Source organism: Hipposideros armiger, unplaced genomic scaffold (genome assembly GCF_001890085.2).
Source record: "Hipposideros armiger isolate ML-2016 unplaced genomic scaffold, ASM189008v1 scaffold_669, whole genome shotgun sequence".
In the NCBI taxonomy this organism is placed as follows: Eukaryota; Metazoa; Chordata; class Mammalia; order Chiroptera; family Hipposideridae; genus Hipposideros; species Hipposideros armiger.
Window position 1 is genome coordinate 975,133 of NW_017732019.1, and position 22,660 is coordinate 997,792.

The 22,660-nt window shown below is 40.5% G+C and overlaps 1 long non-coding RNA gene across 7 annotated transcripts in view; it reads left to right on the forward strand.

The window, feature by feature from the left end:
• The window catches only part of LOC109372867 (uncharacterized), a 45,996-nt gene that overhangs the window by 12,244 nt on the left and 11,092 nt on the right, over positions 1-22,660 (forward strand). For all 7 annotated transcript variants that reach the window (XR_002122111.1, XR_002122115.1, XR_002122114.1 and 4 more), the window contains one exon: positions 7,764-7,911. This is a non-coding gene — a long non-coding RNA (uncharacterized LOC109372867). The remainder of the gene's footprint in view (positions 1-7,763; positions 7,912-22,660) is intronic.

A 22,660-nucleotide genomic window follows, 5' to 3' on the forward strand; every position in this document is an offset into this window, starting at 1 on the left:
AATGTTAAATAAAAATGAAGACCCCTCTGCAGACCCCTGCTACTCTCCCCTCCCCCCCAAAACACTCTCTCTCTCTGCATTAATTTGACCTTCCCATCACCTCTGTAAAGACCCTGTCTGCAAATAAAGTCACATTCTGAGATACTGGAAGTTAGGACTGCCACCTATCTTTTTTGAGAGGGACAGGATTCAACCTAGAACAAGCCATTTACCCAGATTAGTTCACTGTCTCTTGCTGAGCTCTTCACACCCTCCTACCCATTTCTCTTCACCAAAGCCTACGGTCAGGAAAACATCAGGTAAACTCATTCATACTGAAGTAGATTTGGCTAAAATCATCTGTCTATTTGTAAAGTACAGCACTCCAAAAGGATACACAGCAATGATAAGAAACCAATAGAGTTTAATACGTTGTTCTTCCTGGGAGTATCTACATTTTAATAAATCACAAGGAATTATACCCATTTTTATAACATAAGTGGTAGCAAAACTTGGGGTTATGAGTAAAAACTGGCTAAACAACCCTTGGATTTCATTGTAATTAACACAAAAACTAAATTTTCCACTAATGGTAAAATGTGGTTGAATTCTATGTTGATACAATGATATGCACTCATAATTCTCTACTGGTACTAATAAAAGATAATACTAATAAAAGATATAAACACTCCTGAAGGAACTGCGAACTGGGTAGATGCTGCCACATTATCTATTTCATAAGTGGTTCAAATCTATGAAATTGGTAATATATTTGAACCACTCAAACCAGCAATGGCTTTCTTTTAAGTCCATGCCCTCCAATAATACCTCCATACATAGCATTTAAGAGCCATTTTTTGCACACACAGACACCCAATATATATATTTTTAAACTCAAGAATGTGGGACATGAATGCACATCTATCATATGTAAGAAAAACTTTAACACAAAACACTAAAAAGGAAGCTAGAGAAACGTGACTTTTGTGTTGTGCTCTAAAATACAGTTGATTCTTATTATTCTCAGTAGCTATATTCTATAAAATGTCTGCCAATGCTGAATTAGCAAATACTGAACTGTTGCTCCTAGGGGAAATACAGGCTGAGGTTCCTACAAGTCTCTCATCACAACATTTTTGTCAACTGAACACATAACCTTTTTTATGTGTGTCTGTTTAAAGACATCTTATTTAGTATGCATTGTTGATTCATTAAGATTGAACTCACAGCCATTAACAAACACTAAGTCATGCCTGAATGAGTCACATCACAGCCTCTGTGCTAAGGAACACTAGACAGCAAGCACTTCAGCACTACGGTTGGGGGTCATTTTATTTATTTATTTATTTATTTATTTATATTAGTTTTAGGTGTACAAAACAACATAATGCTTAGATATTTACACCCCTCACAAAGTAATAACACACCAAGTCTACTACCCCTCTGACACTGTACATAGCTATTATAATACCATTTATATTCCCTATGCTGTACTTTACATCCTGTAGCCATATATGTAAATATATATATTTAATTATAGTTGATGTTCAGTATTATTCTACATCAGTTTCAGGTGTACAGTGCAGTCAGTGGTCAGGCATCTACACAATCTATGAAGTGATCCCCCCCTGAAGTCTAGCACCCATCTGGCACCCTACATAGTCTCTACAACATTATTAATTATATTCCCCATACTGTCTTTCACATCCCTGTGACTATTTTGTGGCAACCAATTTGTACTTCCTAATCTTTTCACCTTCTCCAGTTGAGGGTCATTTTAAACAGCAAAATCAACAATAAAAAGCACAAAAATGTGAAAATTGTAGCACTAAATAGAAAAAATGTGAAAAATATAGCACTAAATAGACCACAAAAAGGACACTTGTTTACGTTATGACAGCGGAATGAAGGCAGAGTGTCATCTTGTCACCTCAGCTAGGAACACGGTCATCAGCACCTCAATTTTTTTGCTATTCTGCTCAGGTCTGGGAATGTCCATGAAAGTGCCATGGGTATTGATCTCAGGTTACAAATAAACTATGAGTCAATAGAAGAATTCACACATATGGAAGGTAGGAATAACAAAGTACTTCTTTAACTTGGCTTCCATTGCCCATAAGCAAAAAAAAAAAAAAGCTTTATTTGCCTAACAATATAGTTTATTTACACTTAAGGTTCATATTTGTAATGTGGAACTTGTAGAGTGGTGGGAAAGCATGAGTGATGTAAAGCCCAGTTATTGATTCCCTGAGTGACCTTGGGCAAAGGGACTGAATTTCTCAGCTTCTTAGTCAGAAACTGAAAGTCTTAGACTACAGCTCTCTATATATAGATAGATATAGATATAAACACATTTATATTCATATAAATACAAATATTTTTAAAGCTATGTTTAGAATGCTAACATATAATAGCACTCATGTTTTAATGTGTTTAATATCAGGAAAATATATAAAAAATAGTACTCTGGACAGATGGAGGACAGTGATGTGTAGTGGGAGATATTTTACTGCATTTCTTTTTACACTTTTGGGTTTTTGAACCGTGAAAGCATATTAACAATTGAAAAACTTAAGCTTTATAAAGAAGAGATAAAATGAATATTAAGCTTTCAGAAGAAAGGGAAGAGAGGAGGAGGAAGAAGAAAAAGAGGAAGAGGAAGAAGAGAAAGAGAAGTTCTGATAGGCATTTCATATTCAGTATGGTAGGGGCAGGTATTTTCAGCTCAAGTTATACTATGCCCATTAGACCACAGGGTTTTATTTACATATTTTTAAAATAAATCATGTCCTTATTCAGCAGTACCAGACTGTTATTCTGTTTCATTTTTTTCCTTATGCCTGTAAAGTAGGTATTAGGTTGAATCACATGAAATTGCTGATAGTCAACGATTTTGGGCCTACAAAAATGTCAGTTTCATATGTTCAATCCAGTGTTAAGATCCCCATTTTAGTGATGAGGAACTCAAGGTAGACAAAAGCTGAGTAACTGCCCAGTGACACAGCTTGCAAGACACTCTTGACTTGAACCCAGATCACCTGCATCCACGGAGTAGTGGGGATGAATTTCAGGCCATAAATGTAAATGTACAAGAAATGTTTAATTTTCATTTCCTCTATGTGACCTTAAATGCCGCCAAGTGGTAGAGATTTGACATCAATGAAGTCGAGATTTTTCTCCTCTCACTATTTCCCCCTCATTCCCTAGAATTGTGCCTGGGAGGTGCCTCAGGCCCAGCTGCCCCCATCCTCCCTATCCCAAACCCCTCTGGGATCTCACTGTGTTACCTCAGCTTGGGGGATACCTGTCACCTCTGCCCTCAGACCACTTCACAGACCACTTTCTCTGAAAACACTAATCCTCCTCACCACTGGCTTCCTCACTAGGGCTCCCCGATCCAGACCCTTACAGCTCTCACAAAGCAGACGAGTCCAGCTCTAACATACTGTACACGCTCCAAGCCTGGAGTGCCTTCAGGACACCGGCTTTGAATTTTCAAAAGCTTCCTCTTGTGCCTTCAACAGACTCTTCTCTTAAATAAACCCTTCACTGCTTATGCTTTCAAAGTCTATTTTGAAATACAAAAAAAAAAAAATTTAAATTAACTCTGAGGCCAGCCGAGTGGCTCAGTTGGTTAAGAGCTTGCTCAAGAGCACGAGCTCTGAGCAACAGGGTCGCCAGTTCGATTCCCACATGAGCCAGTGAGCTGTGTCCAATCTGAGCTGCCGCTGAGCCGGTGAGAGCACTGCTCCTAACAACAAGGTCACCTGTTCAAGATAGTAGGTTACACCCGCCCACAACTAAAGACTGAACTTGGCACCTTGAGCTGAGCTGCCGCCTGGGTGGCTCAGGGGATAGAGTGCGCACTCTTAACAACAGGGCTGCCGCTTTGACTCCCGCATGGGATGGTGGCTACGCCCACCCGCAAATAATTGAACACAGCACCTTGAGCAGAGCGGCATGACTAGACTTGGAGCTGAGCTTGCTGCACCCTGCACAGCTAGGACTGAAGAACAACTTGGCTGTTCCTCTCCCCCAATTTCCCAACACTGTTCCTCTCCCCCAACTCCCCAATAAAATCTTTATTAAAAAAATGAATTAACTGTGTTTTTTTTCATTCTTTTCTTAAGGCAAAAAAGGCAAAATAATTAGCAGCCTAAAGGTTGAGAGTGAGGGGAGGGATAGAGATAATGCAAAAGAATAGATGGCAAAAACGGGCAGCATCAGTTAATGTTCAAAATACCATCCTGTGACATACACTAGTTGTTCTTTTCTCAACACAGCTTCTCAGGTAGTTCTCAAACTTGAGAATGTCCAACAACTGCCCAGGGGAGATACACAGAACCCCCCCCCCCTTTATCTGAAGAATGCTACTCTGGACCATGGAAACAGGCTAATCCATATGGATACATTAATTTTCATTTGTGAACACATCCATATAGAAAGAAGAGCTTGCAATTGTAAAAAATGGAAGAAAACTTTGAAGGTGAATAAAATTGAATTACTTTTCCAACCAAACGTCAACCAGCAACCTGGCACTGTTTGAATAGTTCTAAGGTGATAGGGACAGGGGCAGGGAACAAGAAGAAGGGAAGAAGGCACAACGGGTACTTGGACTCACAGGGAAAGTATTTGATCAGACACCTCAAAGATTCAGAGAAACAATTCTAGGAGAAAGGGATAGTAGAATACCATTTCTCCTAAGTACAATAAAAGATGTAAGGCTGGAGGGGGGAAAAAAAGAGAGGTGATGGGGGAGGGTGTGACAGGGCAGAAAGAACTGAAATGGAAGCCAGCTGAATATTTTTACAAGGCATAGACTAAAACAAGAATTGATCCTTTAAAGTAAAAATATTTCACTAGTACAAAGTCTCTAGGCATGCCATTAATGTTTCATTTAGATTACACAGCTTTATCACGCTCACTAGACATTTTTCTAAAAATTCTTTAAAAAGTGCTACACAAACTTCTTGGTCACAGTTTAGAGTATGATTATGGAGTCTCGTATAGACTCATATAACTGTCTTTTCCTGAAGGTTAATTTTGTTCTCTACTTGACCCTGCCACACTGAGAAAATAAACACAACTGTTTCTTCAGCAAGGAGCAACTCTCAAAACTGCTCTAGTTCTTAAAGGAGAGGCAAAAATACCAATGTTCCGAGTTTCTCTTGTAAAAAGTTTTCTTATACAAAGAATACCTCACAGTTTTGTAGTACTTCATGTTTTTAAGGCCCTTTCAGATCCATTACCTCATGTGAATTTCAGTGAATTCTATCATAAAGGGCATTTTCTATATCGTGGGGTTTTTGGGGGGGTTTTGGTTTTTGTTTTTTTAGGGTTTTTTTAAAGATTTTATTGGGGAATTGGGGGAGGGGAACAGCCAAGTTGTTGTCCTTCAATCTTAGTTGTGGAGGGCGCAGCTAGCTCAGCTCTAAGTTCAGTTGCCATCTAGCCACCCGGTGGCAGCTCTCGGCCGCTCAGCTCAAGGTGCCATGTTGAATCTTAGTTCCTGGTAGGCATAGCCCACCATCTCATGCGGGAGTCCAACTGGCAACCTTGTTAGGAACACGTGCTCTCACCAGCTGAGCCATCTTGCCACCTGTTGGCAGCTCAGCTTGGGTGCAGCTCACTGGCCCATGTGGGAATCGAATCAGCGACCCTGTTGCTCAGAGCTTGCACTCTTAACCCACTGAGCCACTCAGCCAGCCCTATAGCATGTGGTTTTTTTTTTTTTTTTTAGCTGAGCCATCCTGCTACCTGTTGGCAGCTCAGCGGCTGCTCAGCTCGGGCTGGACTCGAACCGCTGTTGCTCAGAGCTCAAACTCTTGAGCGAGCTCTTAACCAACTGAGTCACTCGGCCGGCCCCTATATCATGTGTTTTTATACACCACTTTTCCCACTATCAAAACCAATAAAACATTACTTATGGTTAATTAGTTTCTTATACCCTAAATACGCTCTTCCTTTCACTGTTTTCATGTAGTTTTTCCTTTCTCTTTCTTTTTGACTCTCCAAATTTCTAGTCTTTCACTTAGCAAAGTAACATAAGACCTGTAAGACCTAGATGAAGTTCTGGTTGGGATGAATGTCTGGCCCTCTATGTCATAGCCAACTGCCAAGTCATTCTGTTGCGGGGAACCCAGACAAAGAGACAGGACACCAAGGCGTGGGAAGCAACTTTTACTAATGCCGGCACTGGCTCAGTGGATTCACATCCAGAGGCTGAGCCCCGACCTGGGTGGGACTCGGGGCTATATACCCTGAGGTTTCCGGGTTAGCAGCTAAGGTTCCTTATTAGGACATGCAGCCTTGTGCCAGTTCCTGACTGGCTCCCAGGTGAAGTAGGAATTTGGAAATGTTAAACGCGGAAGTCTTGCTGACTATACAGTCCAGGAATGTCTTTGTCTGAAGCCTGCACAAAATCCTTAGTGACCACATGGTCTGGGAAAGCCTTTGTCTAGGGCCCACTGCCACAATTCATTGTAGTGTGAGAGCCACTGTGGTCGATTGAGGCAGTTGAAGGGCATCAGGGGCTATCAACCAAAGTTTGTTTTGTTTTGTTTTGTTTTAAGATTTTATTGGGGAATTGAGAGAGGGGAACAGCGCTGGGGAATCGGGGAAAGGGGAACAGACAAGTTGCTGCCCTTTTGTTCTTCAGTCTAGTTGTGGAGGACGTCGCTTCACTGGTCCATGTTGGTATTATCATTGTGCTCTTACTGGGTGAGGCAGATCGGTCGCCAGCCGCTGGACAGCCGTTCACAGCAGCTCCTGGCAGCTCACACCGGCTGCTGGCCACTCACGCTGACTGCCGGCTACACACAGTAGCTTATGGCAGCCTACTGCAGCAGGGGCTGCAGCCTATGCTCTTGCTGGCGACTCACGGCAGCCTAGCTCCAGGTCAAGCTATTGTTCACCATCTTAGCTGTAGAGGGTGCAGTGTCACTGGCCCTCATGTAGGACCCGAACCAGGGCCCTGCTGCTCAGAGCTGGCATCCCAAGTCAGCTCATAACCAACGTGTCACTTGGCCGGTCCTATCAACCAAAGTTTTAAAGCCAGACTAGACCTGGCTTTGAACCTTGGATTTACCACTTAATAGTGCTGTGGTGTCCTCCACAAAGTGGTGTGATATACATTTAATATCATTTGTGAAGTTTCTAAGTGCAGTAAGTTCCTGCCATATAATAGACATTGAGTGAATGTTCATTCTTCTCCCTTACCTCATAGGAGGACTGTCAAAGTCACCCACAGCTTACATGACAAGGGCTGGGGTTGGATCTTCTTGACAGGTAGAGATGGGAACTCTACCCTCAAACAGTGACCCAGGGTCATTGTGTGCACTGCTAAACTCTGATCGGCCCACCAACCCTGCTAAAACCAGGGCATCTGCTGACACCCAGATGAATGACATAACGCACATCAAGCATGCCGTGAGGCATCTGCATACCATAATTCCAGAATGGCCCAAATGCATATCATAATCCAAAGAAGACCATTCTAATTAGCCCTGTAATTACGCAACAACAAATGCAGATACCACCAGCCAACCAAAGTCACTCAGACATTTTACTTTCCTAACATGGGACAGAAACAGTTTGAGTGTTTTTGTTTTAAAAGATCTACCCACTTTCTCCTTTCCCAAATCTCGACCCTCAAGGACTCCCAGACCTGTGCCTCTTGTCTGGGTCAAGTTCCCTGCTTTTCCACTCAGCACTCCAAACTTTTCCTCTCAGCACTCAGCCTTAGGTCTCTAACTGCCTTCATTTTTTTCTTTAACAACGTACAGGAAGCATTAATGTCTTAGCCTCTGCAGAAAAGCCTTGGTCTTTATTACCCTGTGGAAGAAAGAAAACAAAAGCCCCTGTGAATACCACACAATAGATGCTGATTCTCTGCTGAAGGGAAAGAGCAAGCCGGGAGAGCTGGACTGGAAGGTAGGAAGAAGTTATGTCAACAGGACGACTGATTCCTCTGTGACAGGCAGTTTTGACAAGCATATACAGAGTATGTATGCTGGCCAAATACTGCATTAGACACCAGAGATGGGAAGATGTGTAGAACACGGCCCTGATCCTAAGGACTTCAAAGCCAGGTGGGAAGGACAGATGAAACACATAGCCCCCCTCATCATGTGTTGTGACTGGTGCTCAGAAAGACTCAAAATGAAGTACTTTTGGGTCATAAAGAGGGAGTGGTTAACTCTAATGAAGGATGGGGGTAAGAGAAAGTTTCACACATGAGGGGTAATACTAATGCTAATTAGGATCTCCATGTTGGCTCTAGCCAGAGGTGATTTTGTGAAAATGAAATAAATTATGGAGTTTATTAGCATTTCTGGTCTGTCCCTAAAAAGAATTATTTTATTTTTTTCTTAATGATCTTTTCAATTTATTCATAAATTTGTATTTTCCAGATGCATACATATGTATATCTGTGTTCATATATACACATATATATGTGCATGTGTATATGTATATGTACATGTATATATTAGATATATTGTGCTGTCTTGTGACTCTTCTGCTTCTCTAACATGTTTAAGTGTTTAAATATACTTCTTCTACATATAAATGGTGATTTCTTCTAAATAAACTGAAACTGGGATCACTATGCATTTTATATACATGTATACCTCTTTTGACATTAATTGCCAAAGTACCTGCCTTTCTTCCTACTAAGACTCTCATCTTTTATTTTCTGCTCTGTGTTTCTTTCACCGTGTTTACTGTATAGTTTGCCAGTATTAATAGTCTGTGACTCAGCAACATACCCTTGGATCCCTTCAAAGAAACACCTGGAAAGGCCCCACACTTTGCTCTTAGTATTCAGCCCCTGTTCTTACTTTCAAAACTTCATGCAGTTCTGTAACTTCCAAATAGCTTTGCACTCTGAAAAGTGCTGCTGTCTTCATTGGAAAGAGATGCTCTATGCCCTGCACTGCTCTCTTTATTCACCCTCAAGAGTATTGTCTGTTAATGGCATGTATGCAAAAGCTGTCAGTTTCAACCTGTCTAAAGCTGTCTGTCCTGGAACTCTCTGAGTCGCGCTGATCCAAGGAGAAGGGATTTTCCTGTTCACATTTCAACAGGAAGAGAGCTTGAAGTAGTTTAACCTGGTAAAGTTTCCTTAACTGGACTAAAGACGCTCCTTCTGTGCAGTTCCAGTAAGCGCCCTCCCTAGCTGCTGCTATCTTCAGCATTCCATACCCACCCTGGAGAGGGGGCAGCCTTTGTGGGAGCTTACCTCATATCCCTCTATCATAAAGTCCACAAAAGCACTTTGCAAGCTATAATGCGTGATATAAACATAGTGTATTATTGCAATTGGAAACAGCAACCCATTAAAGAGTAAATTCTTTCTTCATAGATCACAGCCACCCCTCCTTCCTTTATCACCATTTACATGAACTACTTTGGGACTAAGTTGACTTATTCTTTGGACTCATTAAGAGGCCGCCTATAAAACTGCAGACTGGACCAAAGGAGACTTCAACTTTTCAGAAATATTCCTTTATTTTAAAATAATATGATGAACATTGATTAATTCTGGGTTCATGTGTATTTTTATTAGCTATGTTTTCTTCTTCATTTGTAAATGTCTTAAAAGTAAAAAGTTAGAGGGCGGCTGGTTAGCTCAGGTGGTTAGAGCGCAGATTCATAACAACAAGGTTGCCGGTTCGATTCCCACATGGGCCATGGAGCTGTGCCCTCCACAACTAGATTGAAAACAACAACTTGACTTGGAGCTGATGGGTCCTGGAAAAACACACTGTACCCCAATAAAATTTTTTAAAAAAACAGTAAAAAGTTAGGAATCTTCCTGAGCAGAACTGCATACGTGCTAAAATATACATAATTATCGTACAAGAAACAGGGACACAATTCTACTGAATCAACTGGCTCCTAAAGATAAATTCTAAATCTCCCACATTTACTTTTTTCTTTTAAAAACTTTATTTGCTCATTTTTCTTTTTTTTTTTAAAGATTTTTATTGGGGGAATTGGGGGAATGGGAACAGTGCTGGGGAATTGGGGGAAGGGGAACAGACAAGTTGCTGTCGTCTTGTTCTTCAATCTAGTTGTGGAGGACGTTGCTTCACTGGCCCAAGTTGGCACCATCATTGTGCTCTTCTTTGGCGAGGCAGATCAGTCGCCGGCTTCTGGACGGCCGCTCACTGCGGCTGCTGGCCGCTCACGCTGGCTGCTGGCCACACACGGTAGCCCATGGCAACCCACTGCCACAGGGACTGCAGCCTACGCCGTCGCCAGCGACTCATGGCAGCCCAGCTCCAGGTTGAGCTGTTGTTCAGCATCTTAGCTGTGGAGGGCAGTGTCACTGGCCCTCATATGTGGGATCCGAACCGGGTCCCTCTGGCATCCCAAGCGAGTTCTTAACCATCGCGCCACTCGGCTGGCCCTTGCTCATTTTTCTTAGCATCCCCTCCCCTATTTATGTTGAGAATACCCACTGTGCCTATAGAAGCATATTTATAATACAGTAGTCCCCCTTTATCTGTGGTTTTGCTTTCCATGGTCTTAGTTACCTGCAGTCAGCCATGGTCTGAAAATATTGAATGGAGAATTCCAAAAATAAGCAACTCAGTTTTAAATTGCGCACCATTGGGAGTAGTGTGTTGAAATCTCATGAGTCCCTCTCATTCACACCCTAGATGTGACTCATCCCTTTGTCCAGCATCTCTACACTGTAGATGCTCCCCACCCCTTAGTCACTCAGTAGTCATTTTGGTTAGCAGATCGCAGCGCTTGTGTTCAAATAACACTTACTTTACCTAATAATGCCACATTCACATTGTTTCTATTACAGTATATTGTTATAATTGTTCTATTTTATTATTAGTTATTGTCGTTATTCTCTTACTGTGCCTAATACATAAATTAAACTTTATCATAGGTATATATAGGAAAAAACAGTATATGTTGGGTTTGGTTCTATCTGTGGTTTTCAGGCATCCACTTGGGGTCTTGAACGTATCCGTCTCAGATAAGGGGAGGGGAGTGGCTACTGTACAAGGCAACTGGAGACAGTAGGCACTAGGTGCAGACATGGAGAATGGTAAGTCTAATGACTGAAATTTTGTCATGAAAGCATATTAAATTTTCAAAGTGGAATACCAAATTGTACAAGGACTGACAATTAAGTTTGTGAACTTGTGGCAACGATGTTGTTAACCTTTTTTGATATCAGAGAAATTACTCATTATGAATTTTTAGCAACTGGACAAACAATTAACCAAGTTTACTATTTGGAAGTGCTGAAAAGGCTGCATGAAAAAGTTAGACGACCTGAATTTTCGCCAACAATTCATGGCTCTTGCATAACGACAATGCACCAGCTCCCACAGCACTGCCCGTCAGGGAGTTTTTAGCCAGTAAACAAATAACTGTATTGGCATACCCTCCCTACTCACCTGTTCTGGCCCCCAATGACTTCTTTCTTTACCTGAAAATAAAGGAAATATTGAAAGGAAGACATTTTGATGACATTCAGGACATCAAGAGTAATATGACAACAGCTCTGATGGCCATTCCAGAAAGACTTTCAAAATTGCTTCTAAGGGTGGACTAGGTGCTGGCATTGGTGCATAGCTTCCCAAGGGGAGTACTTCAAAAAAGGTGACCATAGTGATATTCAGCAATGAGGTATGTAGCACGTTTTCTAGGATGAGTTCGTGAACTTAATTGTCTGACCTTGTATATTATACTATGATTGAAACTAGGCACAGTTTGTATACATAGTGTGTGTGTGTGTGTGTGTGTGTGTGTGTGTGTGTGTGTGTGTGTGTAGAGGGGGAATAAAATTGGGGAGGAATATGAAGATACAAAAAATTAATGTGTGGTAATATGGGAATTATGGGTGACTTAAAAAAATCTGTTGTGAAAATTTAAAGTCCATTTAGTAATAAAGAAAAATGTTCTTACATTCATATCTTCATGCCACTGAGCTTTCCTTTGCTTCCCATTCTTTTAAGTTTGTGCTTGCTTTTGTGACTCCTGCTTCTGCTTCCCTGGCAGGTGCTCAAGTGTTTGAATGCTGGATGCTATGCTTCTTCTGTTATACACCCCAGCTATACATGGTGAGCTGGAGATGGGTCAGTGTGCAGACTCCTGTCCCTTCTTCCTTACATTTTATTTCTCTTGAGTGTGATCTGTACTGTTAGGTATCATAAGGACCAGCCTTATCTCTTGTTCCCTGATACTCTTTCTCTAGCTTGTCAGTGTAGCAAGGAGACTGCAAGGGAATGTCCTCTTCAATTTCAGCCCTTCATTTGCATGGAGGCCCAGTCTTAAATCTGTCTTGGTGCAAACTTAAAAATCACCTTCCTGATTCTCTTGTTTGGTGTATCCCATAGCTCCTCTAAGCCACCAAGCTACTATGTTTTACCTTTTCATGGTATATTTTGTGCCTTGTGAGTCATGCTCCTGGAACTTGCTTTGCTTTGCAGTAAGATTCACCCCCAAATCAGAGAATGTAGGAATATTAGGGCTCCCCAATTCCCAGTAGCTTTCATTTTACTTTTGAAAATGTCATTAACATATGATATATGGAGGTCAAAGTATGTGTCAAAAATATATAATTATGTGTTAGAATGATACCCACTGAGTTCATGAGAAAGGTTTTGATATAATGATAAACACTGCAGTGGAAGAGAAGTAGAGTCAGCAATTAGCATAGGAGCCTTCAAGGGATTGGCAATGCTTTCTTTTCTTTTTTTTTTTTTTTGAAGGGGAGCAAATGTGTTACAACGTTAATAGTTGATACAGCTGAGCCGTGGATGCATATGTGGTCTTATATTAGTCTCTATTATTGTCTGTGTGCATGAATTATTTCACCATTATTTTAATGTCATTGTATAAACTTATTCCATTGTGCTGGTCATTTGAACTTTTTCATTGAAATCTTACAGAAAGTATCAGTGAGAGAGTTTTGAAACGAGAGGGGATCTATACAAAGTGGGGAGTTGAGAGATATAGTTATTGTTAATGGAACAGGAAACAAATGTATGTATATTAAGAAAGTTATAAGGAGGAACTAAAGTAAGTGCATTACCTAAAATTACAATAGAGGAATTAAAGATAGTGAGACATTCATATTGAGAGAGGGGGTAGGGTAAGTGAACTAAGCTCTCATCTATCAGAATGGGAAGGAAGTCCACAGATAAAGTGTGTCTGATAAATAAAGAAGTAGCAATATGACTGTGTTATTGAAAGATAGGGAAGTAACCACCCAGAAGAACTAAAAAACTGCAGCAGTAAAAAAGTTAAATTTGGTTGCTTCTCAAGTGTGGGTCCAGGGTTTGGGTGGAAGGCAAAAGAGTGAGGTAGGGCTGAGATGTTGGAACAAAACATTCTTAACCTTTTGCAGTAAGCTCTTCAGCACCATTGTTTCTTGTAAACGTGCACCCATACTGCTTTGGTTAAAACAAATTTTTTTAAGATAACAATAGTAAGACCATCAAACCCAAGAAAATGTCCCTCTCTTCAATAATCTGATCAAGTTACTATTTACTTCTTAAGCTATGTCACCTGCTTGTTAATAAATTATTTACATCTTCATCTTATAGTTGGTATCCTCCAATTATCGTTTTGTTTTTCTTTGTTTTGTTTTTTTCTTTTCATTTATATCCTCTACGGGCATTTTAGCAATTTAGATTTATCTATACAAAAATTTGAAAACTATCCATTTATGGAAAGTTTGTGTCCGATGGACTGTAAGTGAAACAAGGAAGGCAATTCAACTGGTTTAAGACATGCCTGTGACATGTATGACAAATACATACAGAAAGTAGGTCCGGGAGCTGGAGGGATGTGGAATGGAGTATCTGTCAATGGATTTCTTGAGGGGGTGATGAAAATCTTTTAGACTCGGAGAGTGGTGATGGTTGCACATCTTTGTGAATGTACTCAAGTTCTACTGAACTGCACACTTTAAAGGAGTGAATTTTATGGTATGTGAAATATATCTCAATTTAAAAAAAAGTCCATGAGAATTACTATATGGGAATAAATTAAAATTATAGTCATTGTTTGAGAGGTATTTTTTCTGTGTTCTACTTCCCTAATGTTTTGTAATGTGATGCTATTTCCATCATTTCAGAACTATTCTATTTATTTATTTTTATTTTGTATTTTTTAAAAGATTTTATTGGGGATTTTGGGGGAGGGGAATAGTGTTGGGGAAGTGGAGAAGTGGACCGGCCAAGTTGTTGTTCTTCAATCTTCGTTGTGGAGGGCGCCGGTTGCCATCTGGCTTCCCGTTGGCAGCTCGTGGCCTCTACACTCAAGGTGCTGAGTTCAGTCTTAGTTGCAGGTGGGTGTAGCCACCATCCCATGTGGGAGTCGAACCCGGCAGCCTTGTTGTTAAGAGTGCATGCTCTATCCACTGAGCCATTCGGGTGGTAACTCAGCTCAAGGTGCCTAGCTCAGTCTTAGTTGAGGATGGGCGTAGCCCACCATCAAACAGGCTAGCTTGTTGTTACACCAGCTGAGCCATCCTGCCACCTGTTGGCAGCTCAGCGACAGCTCAGCTGGGGCACAGCATCAGTGGCCCATGTGGGAATCGAACCAGCAGCCCTGTTGCTCAGAGCTCGCACTCTTAAGCCAACTCTTAACCAACTGAGCCACTCTGCCAGTCCCTCAGAACTATTTTAAAGTAATATTATCCTCAGTGTGTGGTACCATCTTAATGGGTCTAATTTTTCCTTCTAATTCCATTAACACTCTATTTTATGCTGCCCTCTAAAGTGCATAATTATGTATTCACCTTTCATCTGTTTCCTCTATAGTTTTGGTGTGGTGTTACTCTTTCTTGTCTAACTTTTTCTTTTCATCATCTTTACTTGCAGCTTGTTCTTTCTGCCCTGTTTTCTGTACTCACTATAACACTTTCTTAGCTGCCTTCCTTGAGAGCTCTCCCTGAATTACATATAAATGCCTTAACCAAACTGTGACTTTGTGAAAGGGGAGCTGGACTTGCCTGCTTCCAGACATTCTTCAGTCTAATTAAAACTGGCAGGGAATCTGGAGGAGGGGGAAAAGGAGGACAAGGAGTAAGAGGAGGAGAAACTGCTATATATTGAGTCATTTCTATGTGCCAGACTCTGTACATGCATTTTCTTAATTCTCCCTCAAGCCTGGGAGGCACTATTAGCCTATTCTTTGCAAAGCACACTCTGTGGCTCAGATAGGTTAAGCAACGTGCTCACTGTCACATAACTGGTAAATAACAGAGGTAAGTCAAATTCACGTGTGTCTAACTTCAAAACCAGTACTCTGTCCTCTACGCTTTCTTTTCTTTTCTTTTTTTGTTTATAAAGACTTTATTGGGGAATTAGGGGAGGGGAATAGTGTTGGGGAATTGGGGAAGGGGACCAGCCAAGTTGTTGTTCTTCAGTCTTACTTGTGGAGGACGCCAGTCACCATCTGGCTACCAGTCAGCAGCTCATGGCCTCTAAGCTCAAGGTGCTGAGTTCAGTCTTAGTTGCGGGTGGGCATAGCCACCATCCCATGTGGGAGTTGAACCAGCAGCCTTGTTGTTAAGAGAGCACACTCTATTCACTGAGCCATCCGGGTGGCAGCTCAGCTCAAGGTGCCAAGTTCAGGCTTAGTTGCAGGTGGGCATAGCTCACCATTGAACAGGCAATCTTGTTGTTACACCAGCTAAGCCATCCTGCCACCTGTTAGCAGCTCAGCGACAGCTCAGCTTGGGTGCAGCATCACTGGCCCATGTGGGAATCGACCGTTGGCCCTGTTGCTCAGAGCTCACGCTCTCAAGCCAACTCTTAACCAACTGAGCCATTCGACTGGCCCTACACTTTCATTTTTAGTTACGTCATTTCTATTGAGACACATTGCCAAATGGCCTCCAGAAGGTTATATTAATTTATACTAATGATGAATGAATTTTCATGTTTACTGCCCATTTATGTGTTTACCATTAGTAGATTTTCCTATGTGTACTGCCTTCTCTGAATTTCCTACTTATTCCCTTTTCCTGTTTTCCTACTGAGTTATCTATTATTTGTAATTCTTATTGATTTAAGCATTCTCTAGTATGACTAAAGAGTCTTTATTTTTTGTTATAGTTGCGATTTTCTAGATTGCTATTCACCGCCCAACTTTGTCTATAGTACTTTTAAATGTAAGACAATTATAACTGTTCACATTTTGATCTGTTTTCTTTATATTGGGTTGTCGGAAAAGTCATGACACATTTATGCAACGAAACACATAGAAAAAATACTTCATGACTTTTCTGACAACCCAATAGTTATTGGTTTAGTGTTACTCTTAGCGAGAGTTTTAGCACCCTGAGGTAATTCACATTTCTGTGAATTTTGTTCCTGGTAGTTTTATAATTTTAGTTTTTTATTTTTTATTAAAAAATGTTCAAGTCCTTCACCTATTTGGAATTTAGCTTAGTATATGGTATGAGAGGGAATTAACATTCTTTCTCTGAAACAATAGCCAGTTGTCCCAAACCAACTCATTTTATTTTATATACTGATTTTGTGTGCTACCTTTGTGTAGAAATGCACACATACACATATATACTAAATTCACACACACACACACACACACACACACACACACATACACACACGCACACACATGAGAATCTGTCTCTACATTTTCTACAATAGTTGTTTCATTGATTTATTGCTAGTCCTAAACAAATGCCATGCTATTAATTTTCATATTTGGTAGGATAAATCCCATCTTCTTGTAATATCTTTTAAATAAATAAACTAAAAAAAAATCTCACAAATAAGTAAATAAAACTTGTACCTTGCTAAATGACATACTCAAACTCATGTATCATTTAGAGATTGAATTCAGAGAATAATCTCGGTCTTTTGAATTTGGATCACTTATTCATTTTAGTTAACAGATTTTACTGAGCACCTACTATATGTCAGAAGCTATTCTTGCTTCTGAGAATCCAGCAGTGAAGGAAACAAAAAAAATAATCTATGCCCTCCTGGGACTAACACATATTCAACATTATTATTCATTTTCAGATAGATATATCCTCCATATACCTCTGCAAAATTTCCCAGTTTTTGAGAAATAAATCTTAGTTATTATTTCAGCATAATTAAAAGAGTTGGAATCTTGCCCTTTATATTTCACAGCTTCTTTTTCCTGCATATAAATTTTTTGAATGCTACAGTTTTATTTCTCTATTTTTAATGCAGTGTAGTCTTTCTTATACATCTAAGCTTGGTTTCTAAAAACCTCCTTGTAGAGAATTCATTGTTAAGTGCCTTAAGACTTTGGGAGGAAAATTAGGGAAATCAAAGTCGCAGTTAAACTAAGAAAACTACATATGTTCCTTAAACATTTATTAAACTAAAGTAATACATCCAGCACATATTATACATCTGAAATTAGTAATTGATTTTCATTCAGCATTTCTAACTTTGGGGGAACTTTTCAGAACTTCTCTGTTGCAAAATTTCAGCAAGATACATGATTATTTTGTAGCACATGAAATTCATGATGAGTCTTTTTTCCTCTATTCTGTTCTTATTGCTACATTTCAGATTTTATTACTTGAAGTAATTGATTCCCATTGTCTAGTCCAAAATGATCCCAAAGGAAGAGAGTAACTTGATGGGAGGTAAATACAATTATGTTTGGGCTCTGAGTTGTGCAGATTTGGCTTCAGAACCAGCCTTGCCACAGAATAGCTGTATGACCTTGAGCAAGGAAGGAAACTTCTCTAAGTTAGGTTTCTCTATATGTAAATTGGTGAGAATAAGAATAGCACTTCCTAGATTGTTGAAAAAATTGAATAAGCTAGAACATGTAAAGTTGACAGCACAGTGCTTGCCACATACTCCATGTTAAATTAATGTTAGCCAATATTCTTATTGAGATGTTTGTCAATCCTTTCACTACAGCGAATCATGGTTCATTTGGATAATGGAAGTAGGGGTATTGTGAGGATAGTCATGGAAGTCAGGACTGTAAAAACCTCCTGGGGATTCAAGAAAAGCTATGGAGTCAGGCTTCATGGACACTGGCAGTCATTCAGGAATTAGAGTCATGCAGTGCACAGTCATTGACCTGAGTCATCTGGCTGCCTTGGCAAGTTCAGGGATCCCATAATCGCAGTGACTCAGCACCCCTCCATCTGTGCTGCTACCATTTTTATTTCTACTCACCAATTTCCTGATTCCTATGAATACCTTTTGATTTCAGCTTACCTTGGCTTCTTCTGCTTATTCATAACTGCTTCCTCATTTTTTTTAAATAATTCAAAGTTTCAACTTATTCACAATTTGTCAGTTCCAGGTCAGATTTCTAGGAGATAGTATCTGCTGACCCAACAATATCTGTATTTGAAGAGGTTCTTTGTCAACCTCATAAACCACATACCCATCTAAAATTGGTTGCTTTGGGCTTACATGCCCACTCCTAGTTCTAGTCACTTGAGGTGGGAGAACTGGAGGTTGAAGGAAGGGTGGCAGAGATCACATGTTATAGAACATGTTCTCTTAAGTAGGAGCCATAGGCTGTGTGGTTTCTGAAAAAGGGACTGTGTGGCTTGTCCATAAGCAACACTTTGGGTAAATTATATCTAATCTATTCAACACAAACAAAAAGGAATATATCACTCTTCTTCTCTCCATCCATATTTTATTATTTTGGTTGGTTTCAAATGGCATAAAATGGGGAAATTATTGGCCCAGAGGATCCAGGGAAGGTTTAAAAAGCAGATGCCAAACCTCGGTCTTTCTTACCATATTACTTGTATTTCTTGTTTTTAAAGTACACCCTATTTCCTTCCTTTCTGATTCCCATAAACTGTGAATCTAACCTTAAACTAATGCTGTTTCTGGCTTACATAACACTTGGCCCATATGGGTAATGGTTTATTTTAAGCTCCTCTAGCCTTCCTTCTAACTCTAACTTTTACTTCCTTAGATTCTTAATTTTTTCACTTCCTTTAATCTCGGGGATCATGTTACTTCCCTTTCTATGTTCTTCTGCCTTTCTAGCTTAGGCCCTCCGTGGCACTTCGCATTTCCTTTGGGCTTTGCCTCCATGGGTTTCCCTGAAAGCCCGTTCCTCCCACTTCTTGCTTGCCTCTTTGTCATTGAGCTCACGAAGTTTCCCCCCCATTGACTCAAAACAAGGAGATCTCTGCGAGAGCAAGTAATCTTTCCCCAACAAAGGTTCTTCACGGCAACCACTGTCCACTTTTTCGGATTCATTTCTTTTTATCTATACCATTTCTTGAAATTCATCTTCTTGTTTTTATCCAGTTTCTTCTATACCCCCTTTATTTATAGAATCAATTAATTTCCCTGCATTTAAAGGCAAATGATACCAGATACTGCTTGTCTTAATTTGCTAGGCCTGCTATAACAAAACACCATAGCCTGGGGGGCTTAAACAACAGCTGGATGTTGCAAGTCCAAGATCCAGGTATCAACAAGACTGATTTCCTATGAGGCCTCTTTGGCTTGTTAATGGCCATCTTCTCTCTATGTCCTCACGTGGTCTTTCCTCTGTGTCTGTGTCCTAATTTGCTCTTCTTTTTTTTTTAAATGTTCAAGTATAACATTTGCTAATTTTTAAAAAATTTTTATTGGGGAACAATGTGTGTTTTCCAGGACCCATCAGCTCCAAGTCAAGTTGTTGTCCTTCAATCTTAGTTGTGGAAGGTGCAGCTCAGCTCCAAATCCAGTTGTCATTTTCAATCTAGTTGTGGGGGTGGGGGGGTGAAGTGGGCACAGCCCCACCATTCCATGCAGGAGTTGAACCAAAAACCTTGCTGTTAAGAGCACGCGCTCTAACCAACTGAGTCAACTGGTCGCCCACCAGCAGCCCAGCTGGTCGTTGTCTTCAATCTAGTTGTGGAGGGCACAGCTCACTAGCCTATATGGGAATTGAACCTGCAACCCTGTTGCTCAGAGCACGCGCTCTAACCAACTGAGCCACTGGGCCGCCCCCTAATTTGCTCTTCTTATGGGGACACCAGTTGTATTAGATTAGATCCCACCCTAATGACCTCATTTGAACTTGATTACCTCTTTAAAGACACCATCTCCAAATATAATCACATTCTGAACTTCTGGAAGTTAGGACTTCAACATCCAAATTTTTTTTGGCGGGGGGGACACAATTTGACCCATAACACTGCCTATACTTTAAAATACAGGTCAAACATTTCCTCTTTCTCGATGTTTCCTGATCCAAAAAGCTCACAGTAATTTGGTCCCTCTAGAACTGGTATGGAAGTTACTATCCTGACCATCCATCTGGTAATCAGCCATGTGCTCTCTTGTAACATCTCTTGTTTTGCCATATTAAGTTATTACTTACGATTTTTGTTATTAATTCCTTATGTGTATCTTATTTCCCAAATAGGGTAAATGAAGATGAACCACACCTCTCACTGTCTGAATCTCCATAATATCTGGTCCAGCAATTTGCGTGTCATTTGTTCTCAATTTGTTCTCACTTGTTTAAAATAAGTAAGTTTAAAAGTTTAGTCACTGTTCTCCGAGTCTCCTAATTTCAAGCCATCTTAAAGCTTGGCAACAATTAATTGTGTTCAGTCAATTCCTAAAAATGTGTTCTTTGGGAAAGGCCCTGTTGAGTCAGATTAACAAGAACCCAATCAGGTAGGACCAGGGCAGTGAGGAAACCTGCATGAAGTTGATCCAATAGGGGTCAAAATCAACTGGGATTACTGGTAAGATTTGGATGGGGTAGTTCATGAATAGGTCCTTAATAAGATGGTGGTCTGACAGCAGGTAATGGGGTCCATTTGATTGGCAAAGTGAGTATGGGGCAAAGACACACCCAACGCTTTTTGTTGGTGGAGCAGAGAGACAGCATCACTCAATGGACAAAACCTTCGGTGAGTCTGAGAATTGAGAACTGCCTCAATGCTCAGCTGATAGAGAAGCAGTCTGTACTGAACGCTTCACTGTCAGGGATCACAGTTGTTACAATGACTCATTCACAAGATCTCATCTTCCTAACTGGGAAAAAGCTCTCCCTGGCCCAATGAGTGTGGCCTTGCAGAAATCCTGTTTCTACTTCACTGGAGATTTCTTCCACTAGTGTCTCAATTCCCCTGCCACTGGGCCTTGTTACATCTCTCCAGTATTCCCAAATGGCCCCCAAAGAGCACAGGGCTTGAGGCCTTCTCCCATCTGGCCACATCGGCACCACTAAGCATGATCCCTCACAAAGCAGCACCTAACTTCCTCTTTCCTGACTGAGCCCTTTCCCCTCATTGCCTTTCTTTCTCAAATCTGGTCATCCAAAATCATTTCTCATGTTTTTAAGTTAGGGTTTATTACGTATTTGGTATATGTTAAACAGCACGGTAAGTACTTTAGAAGCATCTTTTAATTATAAACCAACTAATAGTACATTAGTTTTCTGTTGCTGATAATTCTATAACAAATTATCACAAACTTAGCGGCTTAAAACAACACTACTTTATTCTCTCACAGTTTCTGTGGGCAGGAGCCCAGTACAGGTTACCTGGGTCCTCTGTGCAGGGAATCACAGGCTGAAACCAAGGTCCCAGGTGGGGCTGCAGTCTCTTCTAAGGCTTTGGTCCTCTTCCAAGTTCACTGCTTGTTGGCAGAGCTCAATTCCTTGCAGCAAGTTGCACGAGGTCCTGCCTTCTTGCTAGCTCTCAGCTGGGGACTGATTTCAACTCCCTGAGGTCACCCTCAGGTTCTTGTCAAGTGGCTCCCTCTCATGGTCTGTTTGATTTCTTCCATGGCAGAAGGAGAGTGTCTCTGAGGTTTCACCTTCTTCCTGATTAGGCTTACCTGATTATGTCTTTGATTAACTCCAAGGCAGTGGATTAATTGCAGGATATATCCCATCATATTCACTGGTGCCATCCAACACTCAGGGAAAGGCATGCACATCATGGGGCAGAATTTAAAAGGCCATCTTAGAGGTCTGCCCACCACCTGAAGGTACCACTGTGACTCCCATCTTACAGATGTGAAGCGGAGTCACACAACTTGTAGATGGCAGAGCTGAAGTAGAATTCCAGCCATTTTGATTCCCAAACCATGTTCTGACTCAATGTACTGGACCGCATTTATTATCTCAGCTTCTCCCTTCAACATTATCCTTACCCCTATTTCTGCCTGAAAAATTGCAAGTTTACCATCAGTCAAAGTTCAGAGTCATTTTCATGTCCATCATGAAGTCCTCTTGATTAACCAAACTTGATCTTGACCAAAACTAACCATCGTATTTCATGTTTTCCAAACCATCTATCAGTTAAATATTTACAGCATATACTAAGTATTAAAAACTAATGTTCTGTGTTTATACCAGAAATATATTTGCTGCTTTCTATAACTGACCAATGGTTGTTAAACTTTGACTAAAAAACATTTTATCCCCAGGAAAACCTTAATTATAATTTCTATAATTAAAAATTTTTAAAAAACAAACCTGAAAGTTTCCCTTGTTTTCACTCCCTTAAAAGAATATAACCAATGATGTGCCCTTAAACCAAGAGATAAAATATATTGGAAAGAGTAAAATGTCTTTTGGGAATCAAGCCAGCAAGCTGTAGCATCAATGTAACTAAAAACTCCAGATGAAGCTAACTGTGTCCAGGAAAGTTGGTCCAGGAGTCTTGCTTTCTGATGCAAGGGTTCTCAAA